We start from the raw sequence: 22,223 nt of genomic DNA, 5'->3' as shown, positions 1-22,223 counted from the left end.
CTCTCACATCCATACATGACCACTGGAAAAACCATAGCCTTGACTAGACGGAACTTTGTTGGCAAAGTAATGTCTCTGCTTTTTAGTATGCTGTCTAGGTTGGTCGTAACTTTCCTTCCAAAGAGTAAGCATCTTTTAATTTCATGGCTGCAGTCACCATCTGCAGCGATTTTGGAGCCCCCCAAAATAAAGTCAGCCACTGTTTCCATTGTTTCCCCATCTATTTGCCATGAAGTGATGGGACCAGATGCCATGCTTTTAGTTTTCTAAATGTTGAGCTAGTCCTCATGGATATATATTTTTTCCAGCCACATTCAGTTTCATGAGTACTGGGGCAAAATTGTGGAGAAATAAATCTAAACGAGATTGTTAATGTAATAAATACAATAAAGTGGGAGAAGGGCAAGGCAACTGAGGCAGTATGCAAGATAGTGATTATAATGATGGACCATGGAATTGAATTGAATCTGGTCAGGATGAAAGTGAGGATACTAAGGGGGTGTGAAATTGAAAGAAAAGATAAATGGATTGTAGGTACTGAGAGATACAAAGATTGTTGGGATCAAGGTACTAGAGGTGAACTAGAAGGTTAGGGTTAGTGGTTGGACAGTGGGATGGCCAAAATTATGGAGGGACTGTATTTATTGATGATGACAGGGTCTAAGATATGGCCATGGGCATAAGTGGCAAAATAGAGCAAAGGACAAGATTGTTGAAAAAAGACAAGGTATTTGGAAAATACCATCACTGTGAATATCAAATCACTGAGGATGACAGGAGTAATGGTAGAGAAGTTTGCCATGAGGCAGCAGTTAAAACCTTCAAGAAATAAGAGAAGAAAGCAGATGCTAGTAGTAATGAGTGGCATATTCTGATAGCTTGTGATGTAAGCCTGGGGAGTTGAATCTTCTATTCCTTTTTCCATAGCCTACTATGATCTGGCTTCTTCTTCCATTGCTCTGTTGAGAATATCTTGAAAGGATGATATCAAATCCTTGAAAGAGTGCTATTAAAGTATTAAAAAGGAAAGTATTAAAGTATTAAAAAAGACACAGATGTAAAGAACAGACTTTTGGACACAGTGGGAGAAGGAGAAGGTGTGATGATTTGAGAGAATAGCATTGAATCTTATATATTACCATGTGTAAAATAGATAGTCAATGTGGGCTTGATGTGTGACAAAGGAAACCCAAACCCAGTGCTCTGTGATGACCTGGAGGGATGGGGAGGAGAAAGAGGTGGGAGGGGAGTCAGGAGGGAGGCAACACATGTATGCCTATGGCCAATTCATGTTGATGTATGGCAGAGGCCATCACAGTATTGCAATTATCCTCCAACTAAAATAAATTTATTGATTAAAAAACAAAAGGGGGCTTGTGATGTGATGTGATCAAAGTTGATTTTATCGCAATAGAGTCTTAGGAGAGAGTCTAATGGACACAAATGGAATAGTAAAAACATACCTGGCTTTTGGGACAATGCACTTCTTCACCTAGAGAAGATAGGAACTGAGACTTTAATAAAAGGACTGATGAAGTAAGACAGTATTTTGGATTGTTTGTGTGAACTAAGGCTGTACATGTTGAGTGATTGCAGGTTTGCTGGACGGTGTGTATGTGAGTCTCCAACAGTGAAGAGATAATGAGTGAAGATTAATTTCCAACCTTGAGTGCCTTTATTCCACCATGAGCCATATCTATGCACAGAGGAGAAAAGAGCTAACATATTTACTGAAATATCTGTTACAATGTCTTTTCAATCCTCATACCCCTCCTCCCTCTCTATAGCATTTGATATTTGAAATTATTCCACTCTCCATATGACTTGCTCTAACTCTAGCTTCAGAAACAAATGACTTTCGCTTCTACTAATTTTTAAATTTGGGGTTTTTGTCTTGGTCACCACAGACCTCCAAAAATTCATGACTAGAACTATATTTCTGTATAACCAGTTTTATTTGTAGTTCTGTGTACTTTACTTTATGCATTTATAAAAGCAATTCTGAGAAGGGGTCCTGCTTGATCAAATAGGCAAAGGGGTCCATAATACACAAAAATGTTAAAAACCTCTAGTTGACAAGTCAGACAAAAAAGGGAAAATACTGTATGTGATCATTTGTGTGTGGAATTTAGAAAATAAAGCAAAAGAATGAATATAGCAAAACAGAAATAGACTCACAGCTATAAGGAACAAACTAGTGATTACCAGTGGGGAGAGGGAGGGAGGAGGGACAAGACAGGGATAGGGGATTAGGAGGTGCAAACCACTATGTTTTAATACATAAGATATAAAGATATATTATACAGCACAGGAAATATATTGAGCATAGTAATTCTCCTACTTATGAACAAGTTCTATTTCGAGAGTACCTTCATAAGACCAATTTGTTTGTAAGCCCCATAAAGTTAGCCTAGGTAGCCAACTAACAACCTTCTATCTAGTATTGAACTGTAATAGGTTTATAATACTTTTCACACAAATACAAAAAAAACACACAAAAAATAAACATTTTAAATCTTACAGTATAGTATCTTGAACAGTATAGTAGTACCAACTACATCACTGCTGCTTTTGCACTTGCTTCTGGACATTCTGGGCTTGAAATAGGGATACTGTACCATTGAACTCTATACCATACTGTACAGTAAAGTACACAAAAAATTCAACCACTTCTACAGGATGCATGAACATGACAGTGTACACCAGACAGGTGGACTAACTTATATGATTGGACATGCAAATGCACGTTTGCATCTTTGAAAGTTCACAACTTGAAGATTCATATGTATGGGAATTACTGTATAGCCAATATTTTACAATAACTTTAAATGGAATATAATCTATAAAAATTTGAATTACTATGTTATACACCTGAAACTAAAATAGTATTATATATCAACTATACTTCAACAAAAAATTTTTAAGACCTCTGGATGAATGTGGTTCATGTTTCTATCCTGATCTATTGTTTATTGTACATTTTCTTCCTTAACAGATCCAACAATTCCTGAGATTTTTGATTGTCTTCCATCCATTTCCTTTACAAAAGTTCTCTTCATGGGCCTTTCTAGAAGTCTAGTTTCATAATCAACAAACTAACTATACTCTCAACCTTTTCCTAGAATATTCTCACACCTTCTAGCCCTCACTAAACTCCATTTGTTCCATGGCTACAACTTTCTCAGTTAAAAATCCAAGAAACCTTCGATTACTCTCCCTTGATCAGGCTACCCCGCCTCCTCCAAACTGGTTTCCTGTTACTGCTATAACAGATCACCTTGAATCTTGAAGTAGTGCAGATTTTAGAAACAGTTCTGGAGGTTAGATGTTAAAAATGAGTATTACAGTGCTAAACCAAGGTGACTTCCCTGGTGGCTCAGATGGCAAAGCATCTGCCTACAATGTGGGAGGCCTGGGTTCGATCCCTGGGTCGGAAGGATCCTCTGGAGAAGGAAATGGCAACTCACTCCAGTACTCTTGTCTGGAAAATCCCATGGTCAGAGGAGCCTGGTAAGCTGCAGTCTGTAGGGTCGCAAAGAGTCGGACAAGACTGAGCGACATCACCCACTCAAACCAAGGTGTTGGTGGGACTGACTCCTTCTGAAAGCTCCAGGGAAGAACCTGTTCCTTGCCTCTTCCAAATTTTAGAGGTAGCTGGCATTCCTTGGCTTGTGGTGGTATCACTCTAATCTCTGCTTCAGATGTTGCCTTTTCCAACTCTGCCTTACTCTTATAAGAACCCCTTTGATTATAATGCCCACCAAGATAATAGAGGATAACCTCCCCACCTCCAACTCCTTAAGTTAATTACACCTGCAAAATCCTTCTTGCCACTTAAGGTAACATAGGATAGATTGTGGGGAATAGGACAGGGACATCTTAGGAACCATTATTCTGCCTACCACCCCCGCCCTTTTCTCTCATCTTTGAATTCTTACTTGTCCCTCCCCCGTACTTCTTATTTCAACAAATAGCTTTATCATTCATTTTGAATCCTAGAGCTAACTATTCTCTTCTTTTTCTTACCAGTAACTTTAAGAAATTTGCCAAAATCCAATGCTTGGGCAAATTTTGTTCATTCTATCTCCAAAATCTTTCTTAATTATCTACTTTAATCCCAGTTATGGTTACCATCAAATATCATCCTGATGATGGTAAAAGCCTGCTTGGTCTCTCCATCCACTATTGCTTTATTCCTATCTAGTCTCTATCAGTTCAGTTCAGTCACTCAGTCGTGTCTGACTCTTTGCGACCCCATGAATTGCAGCACGCCAGGCCTCTCTGTCCATCACCAACTCCAGGAGTCTACCCAAACCCATGTCCATCGAGTCGGTGATGCCATCCAACCATCACATCCTCTGTCGTCCCCTTCTCCTCCCACCTCCAATCCTACCCAGCATTAGGGTCTTTTCCAATGAGTCAAAATCATACTTTTATTTTTTTTTAATTTTTTGAACTTCTTATTTTGTATTGAAGTGAAGTGAAGTGAAAGTTGCTCAGTCGTGTCTGACTTTTTGCGACCCCATGGACTCGTCCATGTAATTCTCCTGGCCAGAATACTGGAGTGGGTAGCCTTTCCCTTCTCCAGGGGAACTTCCCAACCCAGGAATTGAACCCACGTCTCCCGCATTGCGGGCAGATACTTTACCAGCTGAGCCACAAGGGAAGCACAAGAACACTGGAGTAGGTAGCCTATCCCTTCTCCAGGGGATCTTCCCGACCCAAGAATCGAACCAGGGTCTCCTGCATTGCAGGCGGCTTCTTTACCAGCTGAGCTATAAGGGACATAGCCAATTAGCAAAGTTGTGGTAGTTCCAGGTGAATAGCAAAAGGACTGAGCCATACACACACATATATCTATTCTCCCCGAAAGCCCTCTCCCATCCAGGCTGTCCCATAACGTTGAGCAGAAGTTCCATGTTCTATAAGGTAGATTCTTGCTGATTATCCATTTTAAATACAGCAGTTGTGTACGTGTCCATCCCAAATGTCCTAAGGATCCCTTGTCCTGCTTCAACCAGAAGTTCTTTCTCTAAGATTGTGAGTCTCTTTCTGTTTTCTAAGTTCATTTGTATCATTTTTTTTAGATACCAGAATTATACTTTGAAAAAGGCAAATTTGATTAAGTCACTCTCTTTCAAAAGATCTTTCAATGGCTTGGTGTATCTCAACTCAACATAAAGAAATTGGTTCTTCATTCTCTGTACACTGTGCATTTTGCCTGCAACAGTCGCTTCAGCAGAGTGCAGGCATTTCTTGAGCTGACCTACTACCCAAGCGGATTCTTGAGAAGGGGAAAAGTCTTGTAGGGAATCTACCGCTTTTGGATTCCTCACACGTAGAACACATCAAGGAGCTGAAAGCTCTGCCTAATTTTCCTTCTGTACCATGATCTCTAAGGTGTTCCTTGGGAGCGAGACTTGTTAGAAACAATGCAAACTCGGAGTAAACAAGACCTCGCTCACCAAGGGGAAGTTGTGGTCAACAGTTTTTGTTGGGAACATTTGCTGCACTTCCCAAACCCTGGGAGCGGCATCCGGTGTGTGGTTCTTGTCTCCGCTGCACTTTCCTCTGGCTTCGATTTTCTCCAAGATCGCCTCTGGTTACTAGAGGCGCTTGGGACGGATGAGACCCTCCTCTCCGTGGAAACGGAACCTTCTCCGGCTGACGGCGCCCGGATCTCCGGCTCGGGAGGAGCCCTCCGGGCGGTTCTGGCGCTGCTCACGCTCTGGGCGGCCAGGGGTGAGGTGTGCGGGCGCGTGTCCTCTCTGGAAGCCGCGTCGAGAGTGTCTCTTTCCAAGGGCTAAACGCGCGAGAAGGCAGGTCGGTTCTGGGATTCCCCTCTGTGTTCCGGACCCCTGGTGGCACTGCTCTAATTCCTCTCTTCGTGGGGCTTATGCTGTGCCCAGTGCAGATGATGACCCGGTGCCGCACGGAACTCCTTGAGTTTGCCTTATTTGTACAGAGACTATCTATAGCAGAATGTGGCGAGGGTCAAAGGGAAAGAAAAGGACTTTGGGGGATTCGACAGAGGTGAGTTCTAACCCCTGAAACGTGTTGATTGTGAGAAAAGTCACTCCTTGTGTTTCTTCATTACAGATCTCTGCACCTCATGGAGTTGCTACCTAAATGGCAGAGAGCGTGTCAAAGTTTTAACACAGTGCCTGCCACTTAATATCTATCCTCATTACTACAGCCCTTTGTACACGAGGGTGTTTGGACAAGCAGTTCCGGGGTGCCAATTATCACCTGCAAAGTGCCTCGCATCTGGTTATATCGCCCCCTACCCCCTCGCCGCCCCGTTGAGCACACTGAACAACCACTGTCATCATTAACATGCACTTACTGAACACCTGTGCTAAGACAAATCCCAGGTGCTTGGGGTTAGAAGAGCTAGCCGAGCTGCAGAACCCTCACTCAGTGTAGGAGTGGAGAGTAATGTTTACATATTGTCCCAGTTTAGTCAAATATTTACAACAAAACAAAGTTTATTATAACTGTTATGAAAATTTTGAGGTGGCATCCTCCCTTCTTTCTTTTCACTTCAAATAGGCAACAGAGATTAGAACTCTTCTTATTTTTGGCTTCCCTAGAAGTCTTCTTAGTTGGGTCAACTCATTCACAGCGACATCTTGGTTGAACTGGCAGTCTTTTTCTTTTTTGTTGAGCCTCTGCTTGACAACCAGTTTGCTCTTTGTCATCGCTAAGGCATTTTGGATCCAATATTTGATCGTGCCTTCCCTTCTAAGACAGTAAAAAAGAAGAAAAACTAAGTTTCCACAGAAATTATTTTTAATATTTTATCTCTTTAGACGCCATAGGCTTCCCTGGTGACTCAGTAAGGAATCTGCCTGCAGTGTGGGATACCCCAGTTCAGTCCCTGGGTGGGGAAGATCCCCTGGAGAAGGAAATGGCAACCCACTCCATTATTCTTGGCTGGAGAATTCCATGGACAGAGAAGCCTGGTGGGCTAAATTCCATGGGGTTGCAAAGAGTCAGACACGACTGAGCAACTAACACTTACTTTCTTAGATGTCATAAAGGAACCTGTCAAGTGAAGAAATGGGATGAAACCTAAAGCTTTATTTTCAGAAGAGAAGCAGGGCAAGAAATTTAAGCAATCTGTGTTTAGAATTTCTGTGGACTTTGTGGGTACCTGGTCCCCTTATTATTGAAATGTTGTTATAGCTTGTCTGTGTTTGTTAAGTTTACCATTATAGTACACTCCCAGACACCATTAATTGCAAAAATTTTTTTACTAGGATTATTACAGTAACTTCAAAATGTGAAACAGCCTAAACTATCTAGCAATTTACTTGCTAAAGTAATTTAGAAAATGCTGATGGAATGCTGACAGTGTACACAGCACTTTAGAGTTTGAAAGAAATGGAAGAGAGAGCTGTGTTCCAAGATGTGTGCATAAAGTAGGGTGGCGGGATTTTAGGAAATCTTAACTAAAAGGCCAGGGTTCTGGTTTGTCCAGCCTCTGCTACTTACTAGCTGGAAGCCTTGGACCAGCAAGTCAATAACATCCCTGATCTTGAGAGTCCACATATATACAATAAACAATTAATATTCTGCTATCTGAGAGGGTTAGTGGGAAAATCAGATGAGTTACTGTATGTGACAATGTTTCATAACCTGAAAATTCCCACGGGGATCTACAAAACCATGACTAAAAAATCATACAAGAGACTGAAGGCCTTGGGGTGATTAAAAAGGGAGAGATCCCAGCTCCAGTGATCTGAGTGGAAGAAGCATGACTTTAACAGCACTTGAAGAGTGAATCCAAAAAAAAAGATTGTAAAGTATGTTTCATGAGTATATTTATTTTACGTAAAAATTAGCAGGACTGTGTTGGAGATAGGGCAGACTCAGGCGCCCTCACTTGATCCTCAGGTCAAATCTCACTGTTACTTGTGTAAAGACACACGGTAGAAAGGAGTTGGCTGTCTATAATTTGTGACTTGTTTCAGTTTACATATGCTCAGGTGAGTAGATTTGTGGCTTGTGTCACCTAGTTTTATCTAATATAACTTTCACAGTTGGACAAGTAACTTCAACATCTTCCTATATAGAGATAATGAATAAAATAATTCTAATAGGGCCAACTCAAACAGGCAATTGAATGGCATGGCTGACGCTCCTCTCCACACAGACATTAAGAGGAAGAAATCCTATTGGTTTGATCACGATTGACCAAAAATTGACAAAAATGAAAAAATCTAGAAAGTATTAAGGAGACGAGTTGAAATATAGCTTTACATTCACTATTGTTAAAGGAAAACTCGTGGTGATTTCATTTTGTTTCTTTAGATGCTAGATAATGGTTACATTAAGTCATCATGAGTAGCAAAGCATTTCTTAATGTTTTTCATCTGTATCATATTTCTTTAAATTTCTATTATATATAATATACATTAATATATACATAATTTATAAACATAAAATTTTTAAATATATTTAACATTTAAATATAGATTAATATACCATGTTGCATATAAATTAACAAATAATTATGTTGTATTCTGTAATATAACATACAGTTTTATATATACAAATCATATATTTATATTATATAACACATAACATTATGCTATTTTATGTTACTATATAATATAGCATGTGTAATTACATTATATTTTGTTTTCAATATGGCATAATAAATATATACTTGGTATTAAATAGTACTTTGGTATTAAATAATATATAATATTTAATATGCATAATATAAATTATATAGATTGGTATCATGTTATATATAAACTATGTATACAAGCTATAAGAAGTTAATATTAGATATTGAATTATAATATATATTATATAGCATATATAATTATTATATATAGCTTATATAATAATTATAAATAACTTATATAATTGTATATAATTATTGATATTAATATAATTAAATTATATTAGTATAATGAAACATGGATATAATAGCTTTATGTTATATAATATATTATAATTTAACATCTACTATTAACTTCTTATAGTGTGTATACATAGTTTATATATAACATGTTAATCTATGTAATGTATATTATGCATACTAAATATTATATATTATTTAATACCAAACTATACCAAAGTATATATTATATTATACCACATATAAAATACAATATATATTTATATTATACCAAAGTATGTGCTACACAATATTAAATGTTATATAGTACACCAAATGCATAACATATAATATACATCATAAAATATATAAATATATTTAAATATAAAATAAATAAAAATGTTTAAGTGCATGCCCTTTTTTTTAAAATAATAGAATTACTTAAGCAAAACATTTTCAGGTTCCCTTTATAAAGAGCAGAATGTGAGGAATGAGGAGCGGAGTATACTCTAGATTGACAGCTCATGTTTGAACAGACATGAAAGAAATAGTGGGTAGTTTGTGCTTACAGTATAGAATAAATTAACCTGCCTCAAGTAGGTTTGAATCAGGTGTATTTCAAAGTGGACAGTGACACCCAAGACAAAAATAACAATGAAATGACACTATAAACCCACTAGAATGACTTAAATTTTAAAAACTGACTATACCAAGTATTTGGAGAAGACAATGGCACCCCACTCCAGTACTCTTGTCTGGAAAATCCAATGGATGGATGAGCCTGGTAGGCTGCAGTCCATGGGGCCCTAGGAGTCGGAGACGACTGAGAGACTTCACTTTCACTTTTCACTTTCATGCATTGGAGAAGGAAATGGCAACCCACTCCAGTGTTCTCGCCTGGAGAATCCCAGGGACGGCGGAGCCTGGTGGACTGCCATCTATGGGGTTGCACAGAGTTGGACACGACTGAAGTGACTTAGCAGCAGCAGCAGCATACCAAGTATTAGCTATAAGGTAAACTGTAGTATCAAACATTCTTCATTGTTAAAAGGATACAACCACTTTGGAAACAAAGTTTTAACAGTTTCTTAAAATGTTAAACACACACATATCTAAGTATTTTACACCTAGGTATCTACTCAAGAGAAATGAATATGTTTGCATAAAGGCTGATTTATGAATTTTTATAGTGGCTTTATCTGTAATAGCCAATAACTAGAAACAATATAAATGTCCTTCAACAGCTAAAAGGGTAAGCTAAATTAAGGTGCATTTTTACGACTGAATGTTACTCAGTAAACAAACAAAACCACTTAAATTTTTATGTGTAACAATCCAGATGATTCTCAAGATATTTATGCTTTGTGAAAGCTAGATAAAAATAAAAAGTACAAACTGAATAATTCAGTTTATCCAAAATTCCAGAAGTCAGATCAACTTGTGTAACAGGAAGCAAGTTGGAGGTTGCCTAAGGAAGGAGATAAAGAGATGAATGGATTATGAAGAAACATTAGGAAACTGTAGATACTGTGATGGAAATATTTGTTGTCTTGATTGTGGTGACCATTTCATGGTGCATACATTTGTCCAGTCATCAAATTGTATAGTTACTGTATGTAATATAGCTTAATGCATGTTGGCACGCATACTAAGTTGCATCAGTCATGTCCGACTCTTTTTGACCCCGTGTGCCATGGCCCACCAGGCTTCTCTGTCCATTGGATTTTCCAGGCCAGAATACTGGAGTGGGTTGCCACGCTCTCCTCCAGAGGGTCTTTCCAACCCAGGGATTGAACCTGCAGCTCTTTTGTCTCCTGTATTGCCAGACGGGTTCTTTACCACTAACGCCACCTGGGAAACCCAATATATATTAATAAAGCTATACAATTTTTTTTTAACTATGGTAGATCTTGAGTTAATAGGGTTTATATTAATATGTTTGTTGTAGGAACAAGCCGTAATTTGAGGGATTGGCAATGAAAAAGGGAAAATAAACTAAATCAAGCTTTCTCAGGTTCATATATTCCTTTTTATTTGGGATATTATGCAAATTTTCGGGCTTCCCTGATAGCTCAGTTGGTAAAGAATCCGCCTGCAATGCAGGAGACCCCGGTTCGATTCCTGGGCTGGGAAGATCTGCTGGAGAAGGGATAGGCTACCCACTCCAGTATTCTTGGGCTTCCCTGGTGGCTCAGCTGGTAAAGAATCTGCCTATAATGTAGGAGACCTGGGTTTGGTCCCTATCCCTGGGTTGGGAAGATCCCCTGGAGAAGGAAAAGGCTACCCACTCCAGTAATCTGGCCTGGAAAATTCCATGGACTGTATAGTCCATGGGATCACAAAGAGTTGGACATGACTGAGTGACTTTCACTTTCACTTCATCCAAATTTTCATTTTTAGTTATTACATATACTATACCAGAACTCAGGTATGAATTTTAGGTAATTAAGGAAAGGCATGCCATTCCAAGAATAGTTCATTACATTTACTTTGTTGTTTTAGAACTCTGTCTTCTTGTGAGCTTTGCTGTGACATTCAGCCTTTCCTAGTAAAACTTTTGGCACCAGAAGCTCCACTTGGAATCTCTTTCCTTGTCCAGAACCAATGGACGAGACTCATTATCAAAATTACATTCATCCTACATACAACTAGAGAAAAGGTGAAGGCATCATATTTGAAGTCACAGGAGTTATTTTTTACTTGGTAGTTTTTTTCCTGTTTGTCACAGTGGTTCTCAAAGTGCTGTTATCTATCAAAATCACCTGGAAGCTTTTTAAAAGGATAGTTTCTTGGGCTATTACCCACATCCACTGAATCACAGCTTTTAGGGATATAGCCTGATATCTTGATTTTTTTTTTAAGATTTTTAGGTAATTCATCATTCATCTATTCTTTGCAGCAAATATGCACTGACTGCTTATAATTGAGTGCTAGATCAAAAATCATGGAGTTTCTTACCTTCATAATATGCATGTCTAATATCTATTGCAAGACACAGATATGTTTAAAAGCATATAAACATAAAAAAACAACTTAAAGGATGTAAGAGGAAAAGGAAAGGATCTAATTAGAAATTATTATGTGATGAGGCAGAGGGAAATAGTTCAGATTTGAAATCCCTGGAGGGTCAGGGAAGGCTTCAATAAGGAAGCAACATTTTAATTTATTTTGGAATGTGTTATTTGTGTTGGGGTATAGCTGATTAACAATGTTGTGATAGTTTCAGGTGAATAGCAAAGGGACTCAACCATATATAAGGAAGTAACATTTTAGCAGACATCTGGAAGAAGAGTGAAAGTTACAGTGAAGATACAAGTAATCACATGGAGGGAATATCGCAGACAGAAGAAAGAACATAGCTTAAAGAAGTAAAAAAGTTTTGATGGGAAGGACTATAGCTCAATCAGAGGACTAAGATGATACAAGATGAAGAAAGAAACATAGACAAGGACACTCCAGCTTAACAGCTACTATTTAATAAAGAGGATGTGTAGTAATAGATTTAAGACTGTCTAATATTAGAAAAAAATAAGTAAGAAATGTGTGCTTTCTTGGATCACCATCCTTTGCTCAGATAGGATACACAGATTAAATCCCTTAATTTTGATAAAAGCCATTAAATAGGAAAAATGTAACATAGCAACTATGCAGACCTAATGGCTAGTTCAATCCAGTTTCTTCAGGAATTCTCATGTTTGTCAGTGGTTTGGTGGGAACCATGATAAAACTCATGGGTTTCAGAGATTAAATCCTAGGCTGAACCTGGGACACACTCATTCAGGAGAACTTCTGAGATCTCTGGTCACCGAGGTCCTTCAGGGCTTTTCCAAGGTAAGTTTATTCTAAATTATCTCTGTACATGTAGGAAGAAAATAAATTCTTGGAAGCAAAGTGAGCATGCCCACTTTTGCAGGAAATATCCTGTTAGCATTTTACTTTTTCAATAGATTATAACTGTAACAACAACTTACCAAGTGTCTTCCATATCTAAGATACTACTAAATGCTTTGCATCTTTTGATTTTCCCAGCAAAATTACTAGGTAAATATTATCATCACTATGATGAACTCAGGCTCAGAGAAATTTAAGCAGCTCATCTGAGACCTCATAGCTTGTTAAGTAGAAAACATTGGGTTCCAGGCCAAGTCTCTACAAATTCAAACTTTTTAACACCATGTGCCATTATCTTTTGTATTAGTTTCTTATTACTGCTATAAAATAAATTACCACAAACTCAGTGGCTTAAAACAACAGAAATTTGTTCTCTTACAGTTCTGGAGATCAAAATCTACAATGGGTCCATAGCATTGTGTTCTTTCTAGATGCTCAAGAGGAGTTTAGGTTTCCTTGCTCTTTTCTTTATCTTCCAGAGGCAGCCTACATCCTTTGGCTCATGGCCCCCTTTCTCTACTTTTGAAGTCAGTAGCGTCCCATCTTCATATCTTCTTCTGTCTCCTTGATCCTTTGCTTCTGTCCTATAAAGACTTTTGTGAGTAAATTTAAGACCCATCTAAATAATCCAGGATGATCTTTCCATTTTAAGGTTTTTAAGTGAATCACATCTGCAAAGCACTGTTGCCATAGTAGGTAATGTTCACAGTTTTCAAGGATTAGGACATGGATGTCTTTGGGAGCTCATTATCTGGCCTACTGCGTATTTCCACACAGATTTTCATAATCTTAGCTGAGGGAGTCCATTCCCATTAGAGTCCAGTTTAGAAGAAAGTGGTAATATTCTAGTAAACAGCCTGTATTGTGTACATTGATTATGACTAGTGTTAGTTTAAAATGTATGTAAAATTTAAATACATGATAATGATAGAACAAAAGACAGGAGGGAAGTAAATGAAGTTAACATTTTCTGTGGTTCTTGCATTGTTGGGAAAGTTATAACTGTTAATTATCTTTCCTATGTTAAGGATGCACATTACCTTTAAATAACAATAAAATTAGATTATTATTATATTAATAATTTAATAATAAAGAGAAATGAGTAAAATAATAAATATAATTGATAACAAGAAGGCAACATATAAGAAAATAAAGAACATGGAAAACATAGGACAAATTAAAAACACATAGTAAAATGATTGCTAGAATCCCAAATATATCAATAATTATATTAAATATAAACAGACAATTCCATTTTAAAGATGTAGATTGTCATAGTACTGCATTTCCCAAACTATGGGCTGAGATGCCCTGGGGGCCCTTATAAATTCACAAGGGATCTATGGAATATTTTAAATGTTCAGTGGAAACAGCAATATTTGATATCTCTCACATATTTTGCAAACTGCTAGCTCAGAGTAGCTCCCAGTTATGTTAGATTGCAGCAAGTTCTATTTGATGACATCAAATCTTTGCAAAGCTGGGTTTTCAGCAAAGACTGATAAAGAAAAAGTACCAAGTGAAAGTTAATCTGGAATCAGAAGTTAAGTGGTGGTTTGCAATCTGATTTCAAGGTTTGCAAAGCTGAGCAGTGTTCAACATTGTTATTAAGAATTACGGTGAGCACAAGACTGACCGAGCTGTTTGGGCCTAGTTATTTAGTAAATAAACTGTTAAGTATTTTTCTTTTGGCTAGGAATGACATGAAAAAATTACTAAGACTCTAAGAGTGCTGTGAACTTAATAACTTTGGGGACTCTATCATAATTAAAAATAAAAACTATAGAATAGCACTGACACATGTATATTACCATATGTAAAACAGATGACTAGTGCAAGTTCAATGTATGAAGCAGGGCACACAAAGTTTGATATATGGTGCTCTGGGACAACCCAGAGGGAGAGGGTAGGGAGGGAGGTGGGAAGGGGGTTCAGGTTGGGAGGACTTATATGCACCCGTGGGCGATTCATGTCGATGTATGGCAAAAACCAGCACAATATTGTAAATAAATTATCCTCCAATTAAAATAAGTAAGTTAATTAAAAAACAAACAAACAAACAAAAAACTATAGGGAATTCCTGGTACTCCAGTGGTTAGGACTCTGTGCTTTGACTGTCTGGGCCCATGTTCAACTCCTGGTGGAGGAAATAAGATCCCACAAGGCATGCCAAGCAGCCTGCCTAAATAAATAAAAAATAAATAAAAGTAAAAATAAAAATTATTTGTTCCATACAAAACAAATAATACACATGTTCAGAGACAGAATGAAAGAGAAAGTTGTCAGTCGTGTCCGACTCTTTGAGACCCCATGGCCTATACAGTCCGTGGAATTCTTCAGGTCAGAATACTAGAGTGGGTAGCCTTTCTCTTCTCCAGGGGATCCTCCTAATCCTGGAATCGAACCCAGGTCTCCCACATTGCAGGAGGATTCTTTACCAGCTGAGCCAAAATAGAAGCCCCAGAGACAGAACGAACGAATGAATATAAAAAGATGGCAAAACATGCTATGCAAAAATGAACCAAAAGAAAGCTGATTTGACAAATGTGGCATTATGACAATCTTCATCTTTGAATTACCATTGTGTGTTTATATTTAAAATAGTGATAGGAACTTCCCTGGAGGTCCAGTGGTTAAGAGTTGACCTTCCAATGCACAGATGTTAGTTTAATTCTTGGTTGGCAAGTCACAGTCACACAGCGAAAAAGCCAAAACATAAAACAGAAGTAGTTCAATTCAGTTCAGTTGCTCAGTCGTGTCCAACTCCTTGTGACCCCATGGACTACAGCATGCCTGGCTTCCCTGTCTATCACCAACTCCTGGAGCTTGCTCAAACTCATGTCCATCGAGTTGCTAATGCCATCCAACCATCTCATCCTCTGTCGTCACCTTCTCCTCCTGCCTTCAATCTTTCCCAGCATCAGAGTCTTTTCCAAGGAGTTAGTTCTTCACATCAGGTGGCCAAAGTATTGGAGATTCAGCTTCAGCATCAGTCCTTTCAGTGAATATTCAGGACTGACTTCCTTTAGGATTGACTGGTTGGATCTCCTTGCAGTCCAAGGGACTCTCAAGAGTCTTCTCCAACACCACAGTTTAAAAGCATCAATTCTTTGGCACTCAGCTTCCTTTATAATTCAACTCTCACATCCACACATGACTACTGGAAAAACCATAGCTTTGACTAGACAGACCTTTGTTGGCAAAGTAATGTTTCTGCTTTTTAATATGCTGTCTAGGTTGGTCATAACTTTTCTTCCAAGGAGCAAGTGTCTTTTAATTTCATGGCTGCAGTCACCGTCTGCAGTGATTTTGGAGCCCCCCAAAATAAAGTCTGTCACTGTTTCCCCATCTATTTGCCATGAAGTGATGGGACCAGATGCCATGATCTTTGTTCTGAATGTTGAGTTTTAAGCCAACTTTTTCACTCTCATCTTTCAATTTCATCAAGAAGCTCTTTAGTTTTTCTTCGCTTTCTGCCATAAGGGTGGTGTCATCTGGTTATTGATATTAGGTTATTGATATGTCTTAGGTTATTTCTCCAGGCAATCTTGATTCCAGCTTGTGCTTCATCCAGCCCACGGATTCTCATGATGTACTCTGCACAGAAGTTAAGTAAGCAGGGTGACAATATACAGCCTTGACATACTCCTTTCCCAATTTGGAACCAGTCTGTTGTTCCATGTCGGATTCTAACTGTTGCTTCTTGACCTGCATACAGATTTCTCAAGAGTCAGGTAAGGTGGTCTGGAATTCCCATCTCTTGAAGAATTTTCCACAGTTTGTTGTGATCTACATAGTCAAAGGCTTTGGCATAATCAATAAAGCAGAAGTAGATGTTTTTCTGGTATTCTCTTGCTTTTTTGATGATCCAATGGGTCCATTGAGAACAGAAGGGATGTTGTAACAAATTCCATAAAAACTTTAATAATGGTCCACATTAGAAAAATTTAAAAAAAAATTACATATATGTTGTTGCTGTTCAGTCACCAAGTCATGTCTTACTCTTTGTGACCCCATAGACTGCAGCACGCCAGGCCTCCCTGTCTGTCACCATCTCCCTCAGTTTACTGAGGATTAAATCTGTAAACTTGTTATTTGTTTGTTGTTTGCCTTACAAGTAAAGTAGGGAAAATATAATTTGAGGCAAGATTCATTGCTAGAGATAAAGAGAGATATGTTCTAATAATAAAAGTGTCTATCTACTAGGAAATATAATTTAAAAATGTATAAAGGTACATCACTATACCTAAATAAAAATGTTAAAATATGTATAGTAAAAAAAAAATGAGCATAGTTAGAAAAATAAGACAAATGTACAATAGATGGAACATTATCTGGTAGAATAAGCAGACCCACACAAATCAGTAAGTATCCAGAAGATTTAAACAAATATGATTTTGCCTCACAGATACACCTAGAGCACCGCACCCTCTATCACAGACACACATTTTTTACAAATATATACACATGAAGTTGTCTCAGTTGATCATATACTAAGTCACAAAACAAACTCAATTAATCTCAAAACTTGGTAATAAATATATAACTAAAGACATTTCCTCAAATGTGTGTAAACTCTGCAAAACTATTCTAAGTAAACCGTGGGTCAATGAAGAAACAATGGTCATTATCAAATGTTTAAAGTGAAAAAAGGCACATTATAACTCATGGAATACTGTTAAATTGTTAAAAATATTGCTTTCTTTTTTTAGAAACTATGAACAGCTGAAAATTTTAAAAAGTCTAAGTAATTATCTCAGGCTTCCCAGGTGGCTCAGTGTTAAAGAATCCTCCTGCCAATGCAGGCAATGCTGAGGGTTCAGTCCTTGAGTTGGGAATATCCCCTGGCATAGGAAATGGCAAACTATTCCAGTATTTTTTGTGGAAGATTCCATGGACAAAAGAGCCTGAGGTGATACATTGCGTGGGGTCACAAGAGTTGGACATGACTGAGTGACACAGTGCATGCACACACACACACATGCACACATACATGAGGTTTTAAGGTATAGTATCAGAGTCCAATATTTAAAATATGCATTAAAATATTACTTCATATTTGTTGAGTTTTGTCTACAAACCAAGTGCTGAAATTTCTTTGTGCTGACTAATTGACTTGGGAACAGACTGTCAACAGTGGTTACTGCTATATCTATGAAACACATTGGAGAAAAAAAAGAGAAAATATACTAGAAGTTTCTCCACTAACTTTGATGTCATTGTGGTCTTGCTCTCCAGGTCAATGCAAAGCCCCAGTGGAGCTTCCATTCACCATGCCTACAGAACTGATGGACAAAGATGAGTTTCCTGTTGGGACAACTTTGAAGTGTAAATGCAGCTTTGGTGTTTATGGAGGTGTTCTCTATCACCTGCCTACAAAACTCTATCTGGTCAAGCCCTGAAAACAACTGTATACATAACAACTGTATACAGGGATTTCCTTTATCTCTATCTGGATTGAGAACTCCTCTGTATTAGTCAATAATCCTTAAGGTCTGATCAATTGTTCAAATTTTGAATCAAAGACAGGAGTCTTGGTAACTTTGCCTAAAGTATAAGAGATGTGAGGGTTATTTTTGTAGGTTGCATCTTCCTACTGCTTTGAGTTCCTAGAAAGTTCATTACAAATTAATTTCATGGGAAATGACCATCAGAAGGCATGACAGAGGGAAAATTTGCTAGGGGATGTCCCATTTATACAACTGGGACTAAGTAATGAATGACTCAGGAAAGGAAAGAAAAGTGTAGGTGGGGAGAGAATCCCAAACTTCAAGTCTTTTGATTTATACTGGTTGAATTACAGAGTAAGCATTTTAGTAATAAACAAAGTTTACATTTTTTTTTTTGACAGGCAAAAAATATGAGGATGAGACAGATCTGGAAATGAGGTCTTTTTGAAAATGATGCTTAGTAGGTACCTGATTCTGAGACAGTCTTGTGAGTTTCCTCAAGGTAGCAAATCTGTGGAACTACAAATGCTCTTCAGTAATCTATGGCCAGGTTGAGACCTTATATATTAATAGAAGTTCAGAGTATTTTACACCCAATTCCCATGTTCTGCTTCTTTCCTATAGGTAAATCATGTGGATCTCTTCTAGAGCTCATAAATGGCTAAACAGAGATCAACAAAGACACTCGGTTTGGATCAACTTTTAATTATTTTTGTAATAAAGGGTGAGTTGGCAGTAACATTGTTTGGGATAACAGTTTTAGAATTGTAACATTATTCTCTAAATAACAGTCTCAGAGTCAAACTACTTATTCATTCAAAATATAGCTCTAAGATTTCTAAGTAGAGGTAGTGACTTGAATCCAGGCATTTAACTACCCTTGGCAATGACTAAACAAATATTTGAAAAAATAGGCAAAACCTGTATCCAAGATAGAACTTGGAGGGGTGAGGGTAGTCTTTTCACACTAAATTAATGTACCTAAAGCAAAGTGAAACATGCACTAGATGAGATGGACCAGCATTCTAAAAATGTAAATGAAACAAACATACATACATTCTTATAGCAATAATGCTTAGAAATATGGGAGTCAGGAAAAAGCAGGAAAGACCACTTTATTTGGGATGATGGAGTAGATGTGATATATGGGCAAATCTTAACTGTTATAGCACCCCTCCAGAAGTCTACACTATGCAGGTTTCTTGCAGTGGACATACTCTTGGCTTATTGTTGTGCAAGACAACCAATTTAAGAGAGAAAAGGAAGGCCATATATCTTAAGTTTTAGATATTTATTTCTTTTTATTACTTATTGCTTTTATTAATTTATTACTTATTGCTTATTTACAATACATGCAAAATAACATAAGTGAAACATAAAAATAGTAATAAAATAAAATGAATTTCAGTGCATATGCCACCAACCTTAAAAACATAAGTAGTACTAAGTACTTGAGTACTAAGGAGAAAAGGAAAGATATACCCAATTGAATGCAGAGTTCCAAAGAATAGCAAGGAGAGATAAGAAAGTCTGCCTCAGTGATCAGTGCAAAGAAACGGAGGAAAATAATAGAATGGGAAAGACTAGAGATCTCTTCAAGAAATATCAAGATACTAAGGGAATATTTCATGCAAAGAGGGCACAATAAAGGAGAGAAATTTTAGGGACCTAACAGAAGCAGAAGATATTAAGAAGAGGTGGCAAGAATACACAGAAGAACCGTATAAAAAAGATCTGAATGACCCAGATAATCACGATGGTGTGATCACTCACCTAGAAACAGACATCCTAGAATGCGAAGTCAAGTGGGCCTTAGGATGCATCACTACGAACAAAGCTAGTGGAGGTGACGGAATTCCAGTTGAACTATTTCAAATCCTAAAAGATGATGCTGTTGAATTACTGCATTCAATATACAAGCAAATTTGGAAAACTCAGCAGTGGCCACAGGACTGGGAAAGGTCAGTTTTCATTCTAATCCCAAAGACAGTCAATGCCAAAGAATGGTCAAACTACCACACAATTACACTCATCTCACACACTAGCAAAATAATGTTCAAAATTCTCCAAGCCAGGCTTCAACAATATGTGAACCGTCAATTTCCAGGTGTTCAAGCTGGGTTTAGAAAAGGCAGAGGAACAAGAGGTCAAATTGCCAACATCTGGTGGATTATTGAAAAGCAAGAGAGTTCCAGAAAACCATCTACTTCTGCTTTATTGACTATGCCAAAACCTTTGACTGTGTGGATCACAACAAACTGGAAAATTCATCAAGAGATGGGAATTCCAGACAGCCTGACCTGCTCCCTGAGAAATCTGTATGCAGGTCAAGAAGCAACAGTTAGAACTGGGCATCAACAATGGACTGGTTCCAAATCAGGAAAGGAGTACATCGAGGCTGTATATTGTCATCCTGCTTATTTAACTTATATGCAGGGTACGTCATGAGAATCCGTGGGCTGAATGAAGCACAAACTTCAATCAAGACTGCTGGGAGAAATATCAATAACCTCAGATATGCAGACGACACCACCCTTATGGCAGAAATCAAAGAGAACTAAAGAGTCTCTTGATGAAAGTGAAAGAGGAGAGTGAAGTTCAGTTCAGTTCATTTCAGTTCAGTCACTCAGTTGTGTCCGACTCTTTGCGACCCCATGGACTGCAGCACACCAGGCTTCCCTGTTTGTCACCAACTCCTGGAGTTTACCGTAACTCATGTCCATTGAGTCGGTGATGCCATCCAATCACCTCATCTTCTGTTGTCCCCTTCTCCTCCTGCCTTCAATCTTTCCCAGCATCAGAGTCTTTTCCAAGGAGTCAGTTCTTCTCATCAGATGGCCAAAGTATTGGAGTTTCAGCTTCAGCATCAGTCCTCCCAACGAAGATTCAGGATTAATTTCCTTTAGGATGGACTGGTTGGATCTCCTTGAAGTCCAAGGGACTCTCAAGAGTCTTCTCCAACACCACAGTTCAAAAGCATCAATTCTTCGGCACTCAGCTTTCTTTATAGTCCAGCTTTTACATCCATACATGACTACTGGAAAAACCATAGCCTTGACTAGACGGACATTTGTTGGTAAAGTAATGTCTCTGCTTTGTAATATCCTGTCTAGGTCGGTCATAGCTTTTCTTCCAAGGAGCAAGTGTCTTAATTTCATGGCTCCAGTCACCATCTTCACTGATTTTGGAGCTTTCCAAAATAAAGTCTCTCACTGTTTCCATTGTTTCCTATCTATTTGCCATGAAGTGATTGGACCAGGAGCCATCATCTTAGTTTTTTGAATGTTGAGTTTTCAGCCAACTTTTTCACTCTCCTCTTTCACTTTCATCAAGAGGCTCTTTAGTTCTTCTTCACTTTCTGCCATAAGGGTGGTGTCATCTCCATATCTGAGGTTATTGATAATTCTCCCGGCAATCTTGACTCCAGCTTGTGCTTCATCCAGCCCAGCGTTTCTCATGATGTACTCTGCATATAAGTTAAATAAGCAGGGTGACAATATATAGCCTTGAAGTACTCCTTTCCCAATTTGGAAGCAATCTGTTGTTCCATGTCCAGTTCTAACTGTTGCTTCCTAAACAGCATACAGATTCTTCAAGAGGCAGGTCAGGTACTCTGGTATTTCCATCTCTTTAAGAATTTTCCACAGTTATTGTGATCCACACAGTCAAAGGCTTTGGCATAGTCAATAAAGCAGAAGTAGATGTTTTTCTGGAATTCTCTTGCTTTTTCTATCATCCAATGTATGTTGGCAATTTGATCTCTGGTTCCTCTGCCTTTTCTAAATCCAACTTAAACAATTGTAATTTCATGGTTCATATACTGTTGAAGCCTGGCTTGGAGAATTTTGGGTATTACTTTACTAGCATGTGAGATGAGTGTAACTGTGTGGTAGTTTGAACATTCTTTGCCATTGCCTGTCTTTGAGATTGGAATGAAAACTGACCTTTCCCAGTCCTGTGGCCATTACTGAGTTTTCCAAATTTGCTGGCATATTGAGTGCAGCCCTTTCACAGCTCATCTCTTAGGA

The 22,223-nt window shown here is 38.0% G+C and overlaps 1 pseudogene; it reads left to right on the top strand.

The window, feature by feature from the left end:
* Positions 1-5,432: 5,432 nt before the first annotated feature.
* LOC145505197 (complement receptor type 1-like) overlaps positions 5,433-22,223 on the top strand; it is a 58,706-nt pseudogene continuing 41,915 nt past the window's right edge.

The sequence above is a fragment of the Giraffa tippelskirchi genome, chromosome 5 (genome assembly GCF_054371585.1).
Source record: "Giraffa tippelskirchi isolate mGirTip1 chromosome 5, T2T-mGirTip1v1.2.pri, whole genome shotgun sequence".
Lineage (NCBI taxonomy): Eukaryota > Metazoa > Chordata > Mammalia > Artiodactyla > Giraffidae > Giraffa > Giraffa tippelskirchi.
The sequence above is the reverse complement of the archived record's forward strand: the minus strand, read 5'-3'. Positions and strand labels throughout refer to the sequence as shown.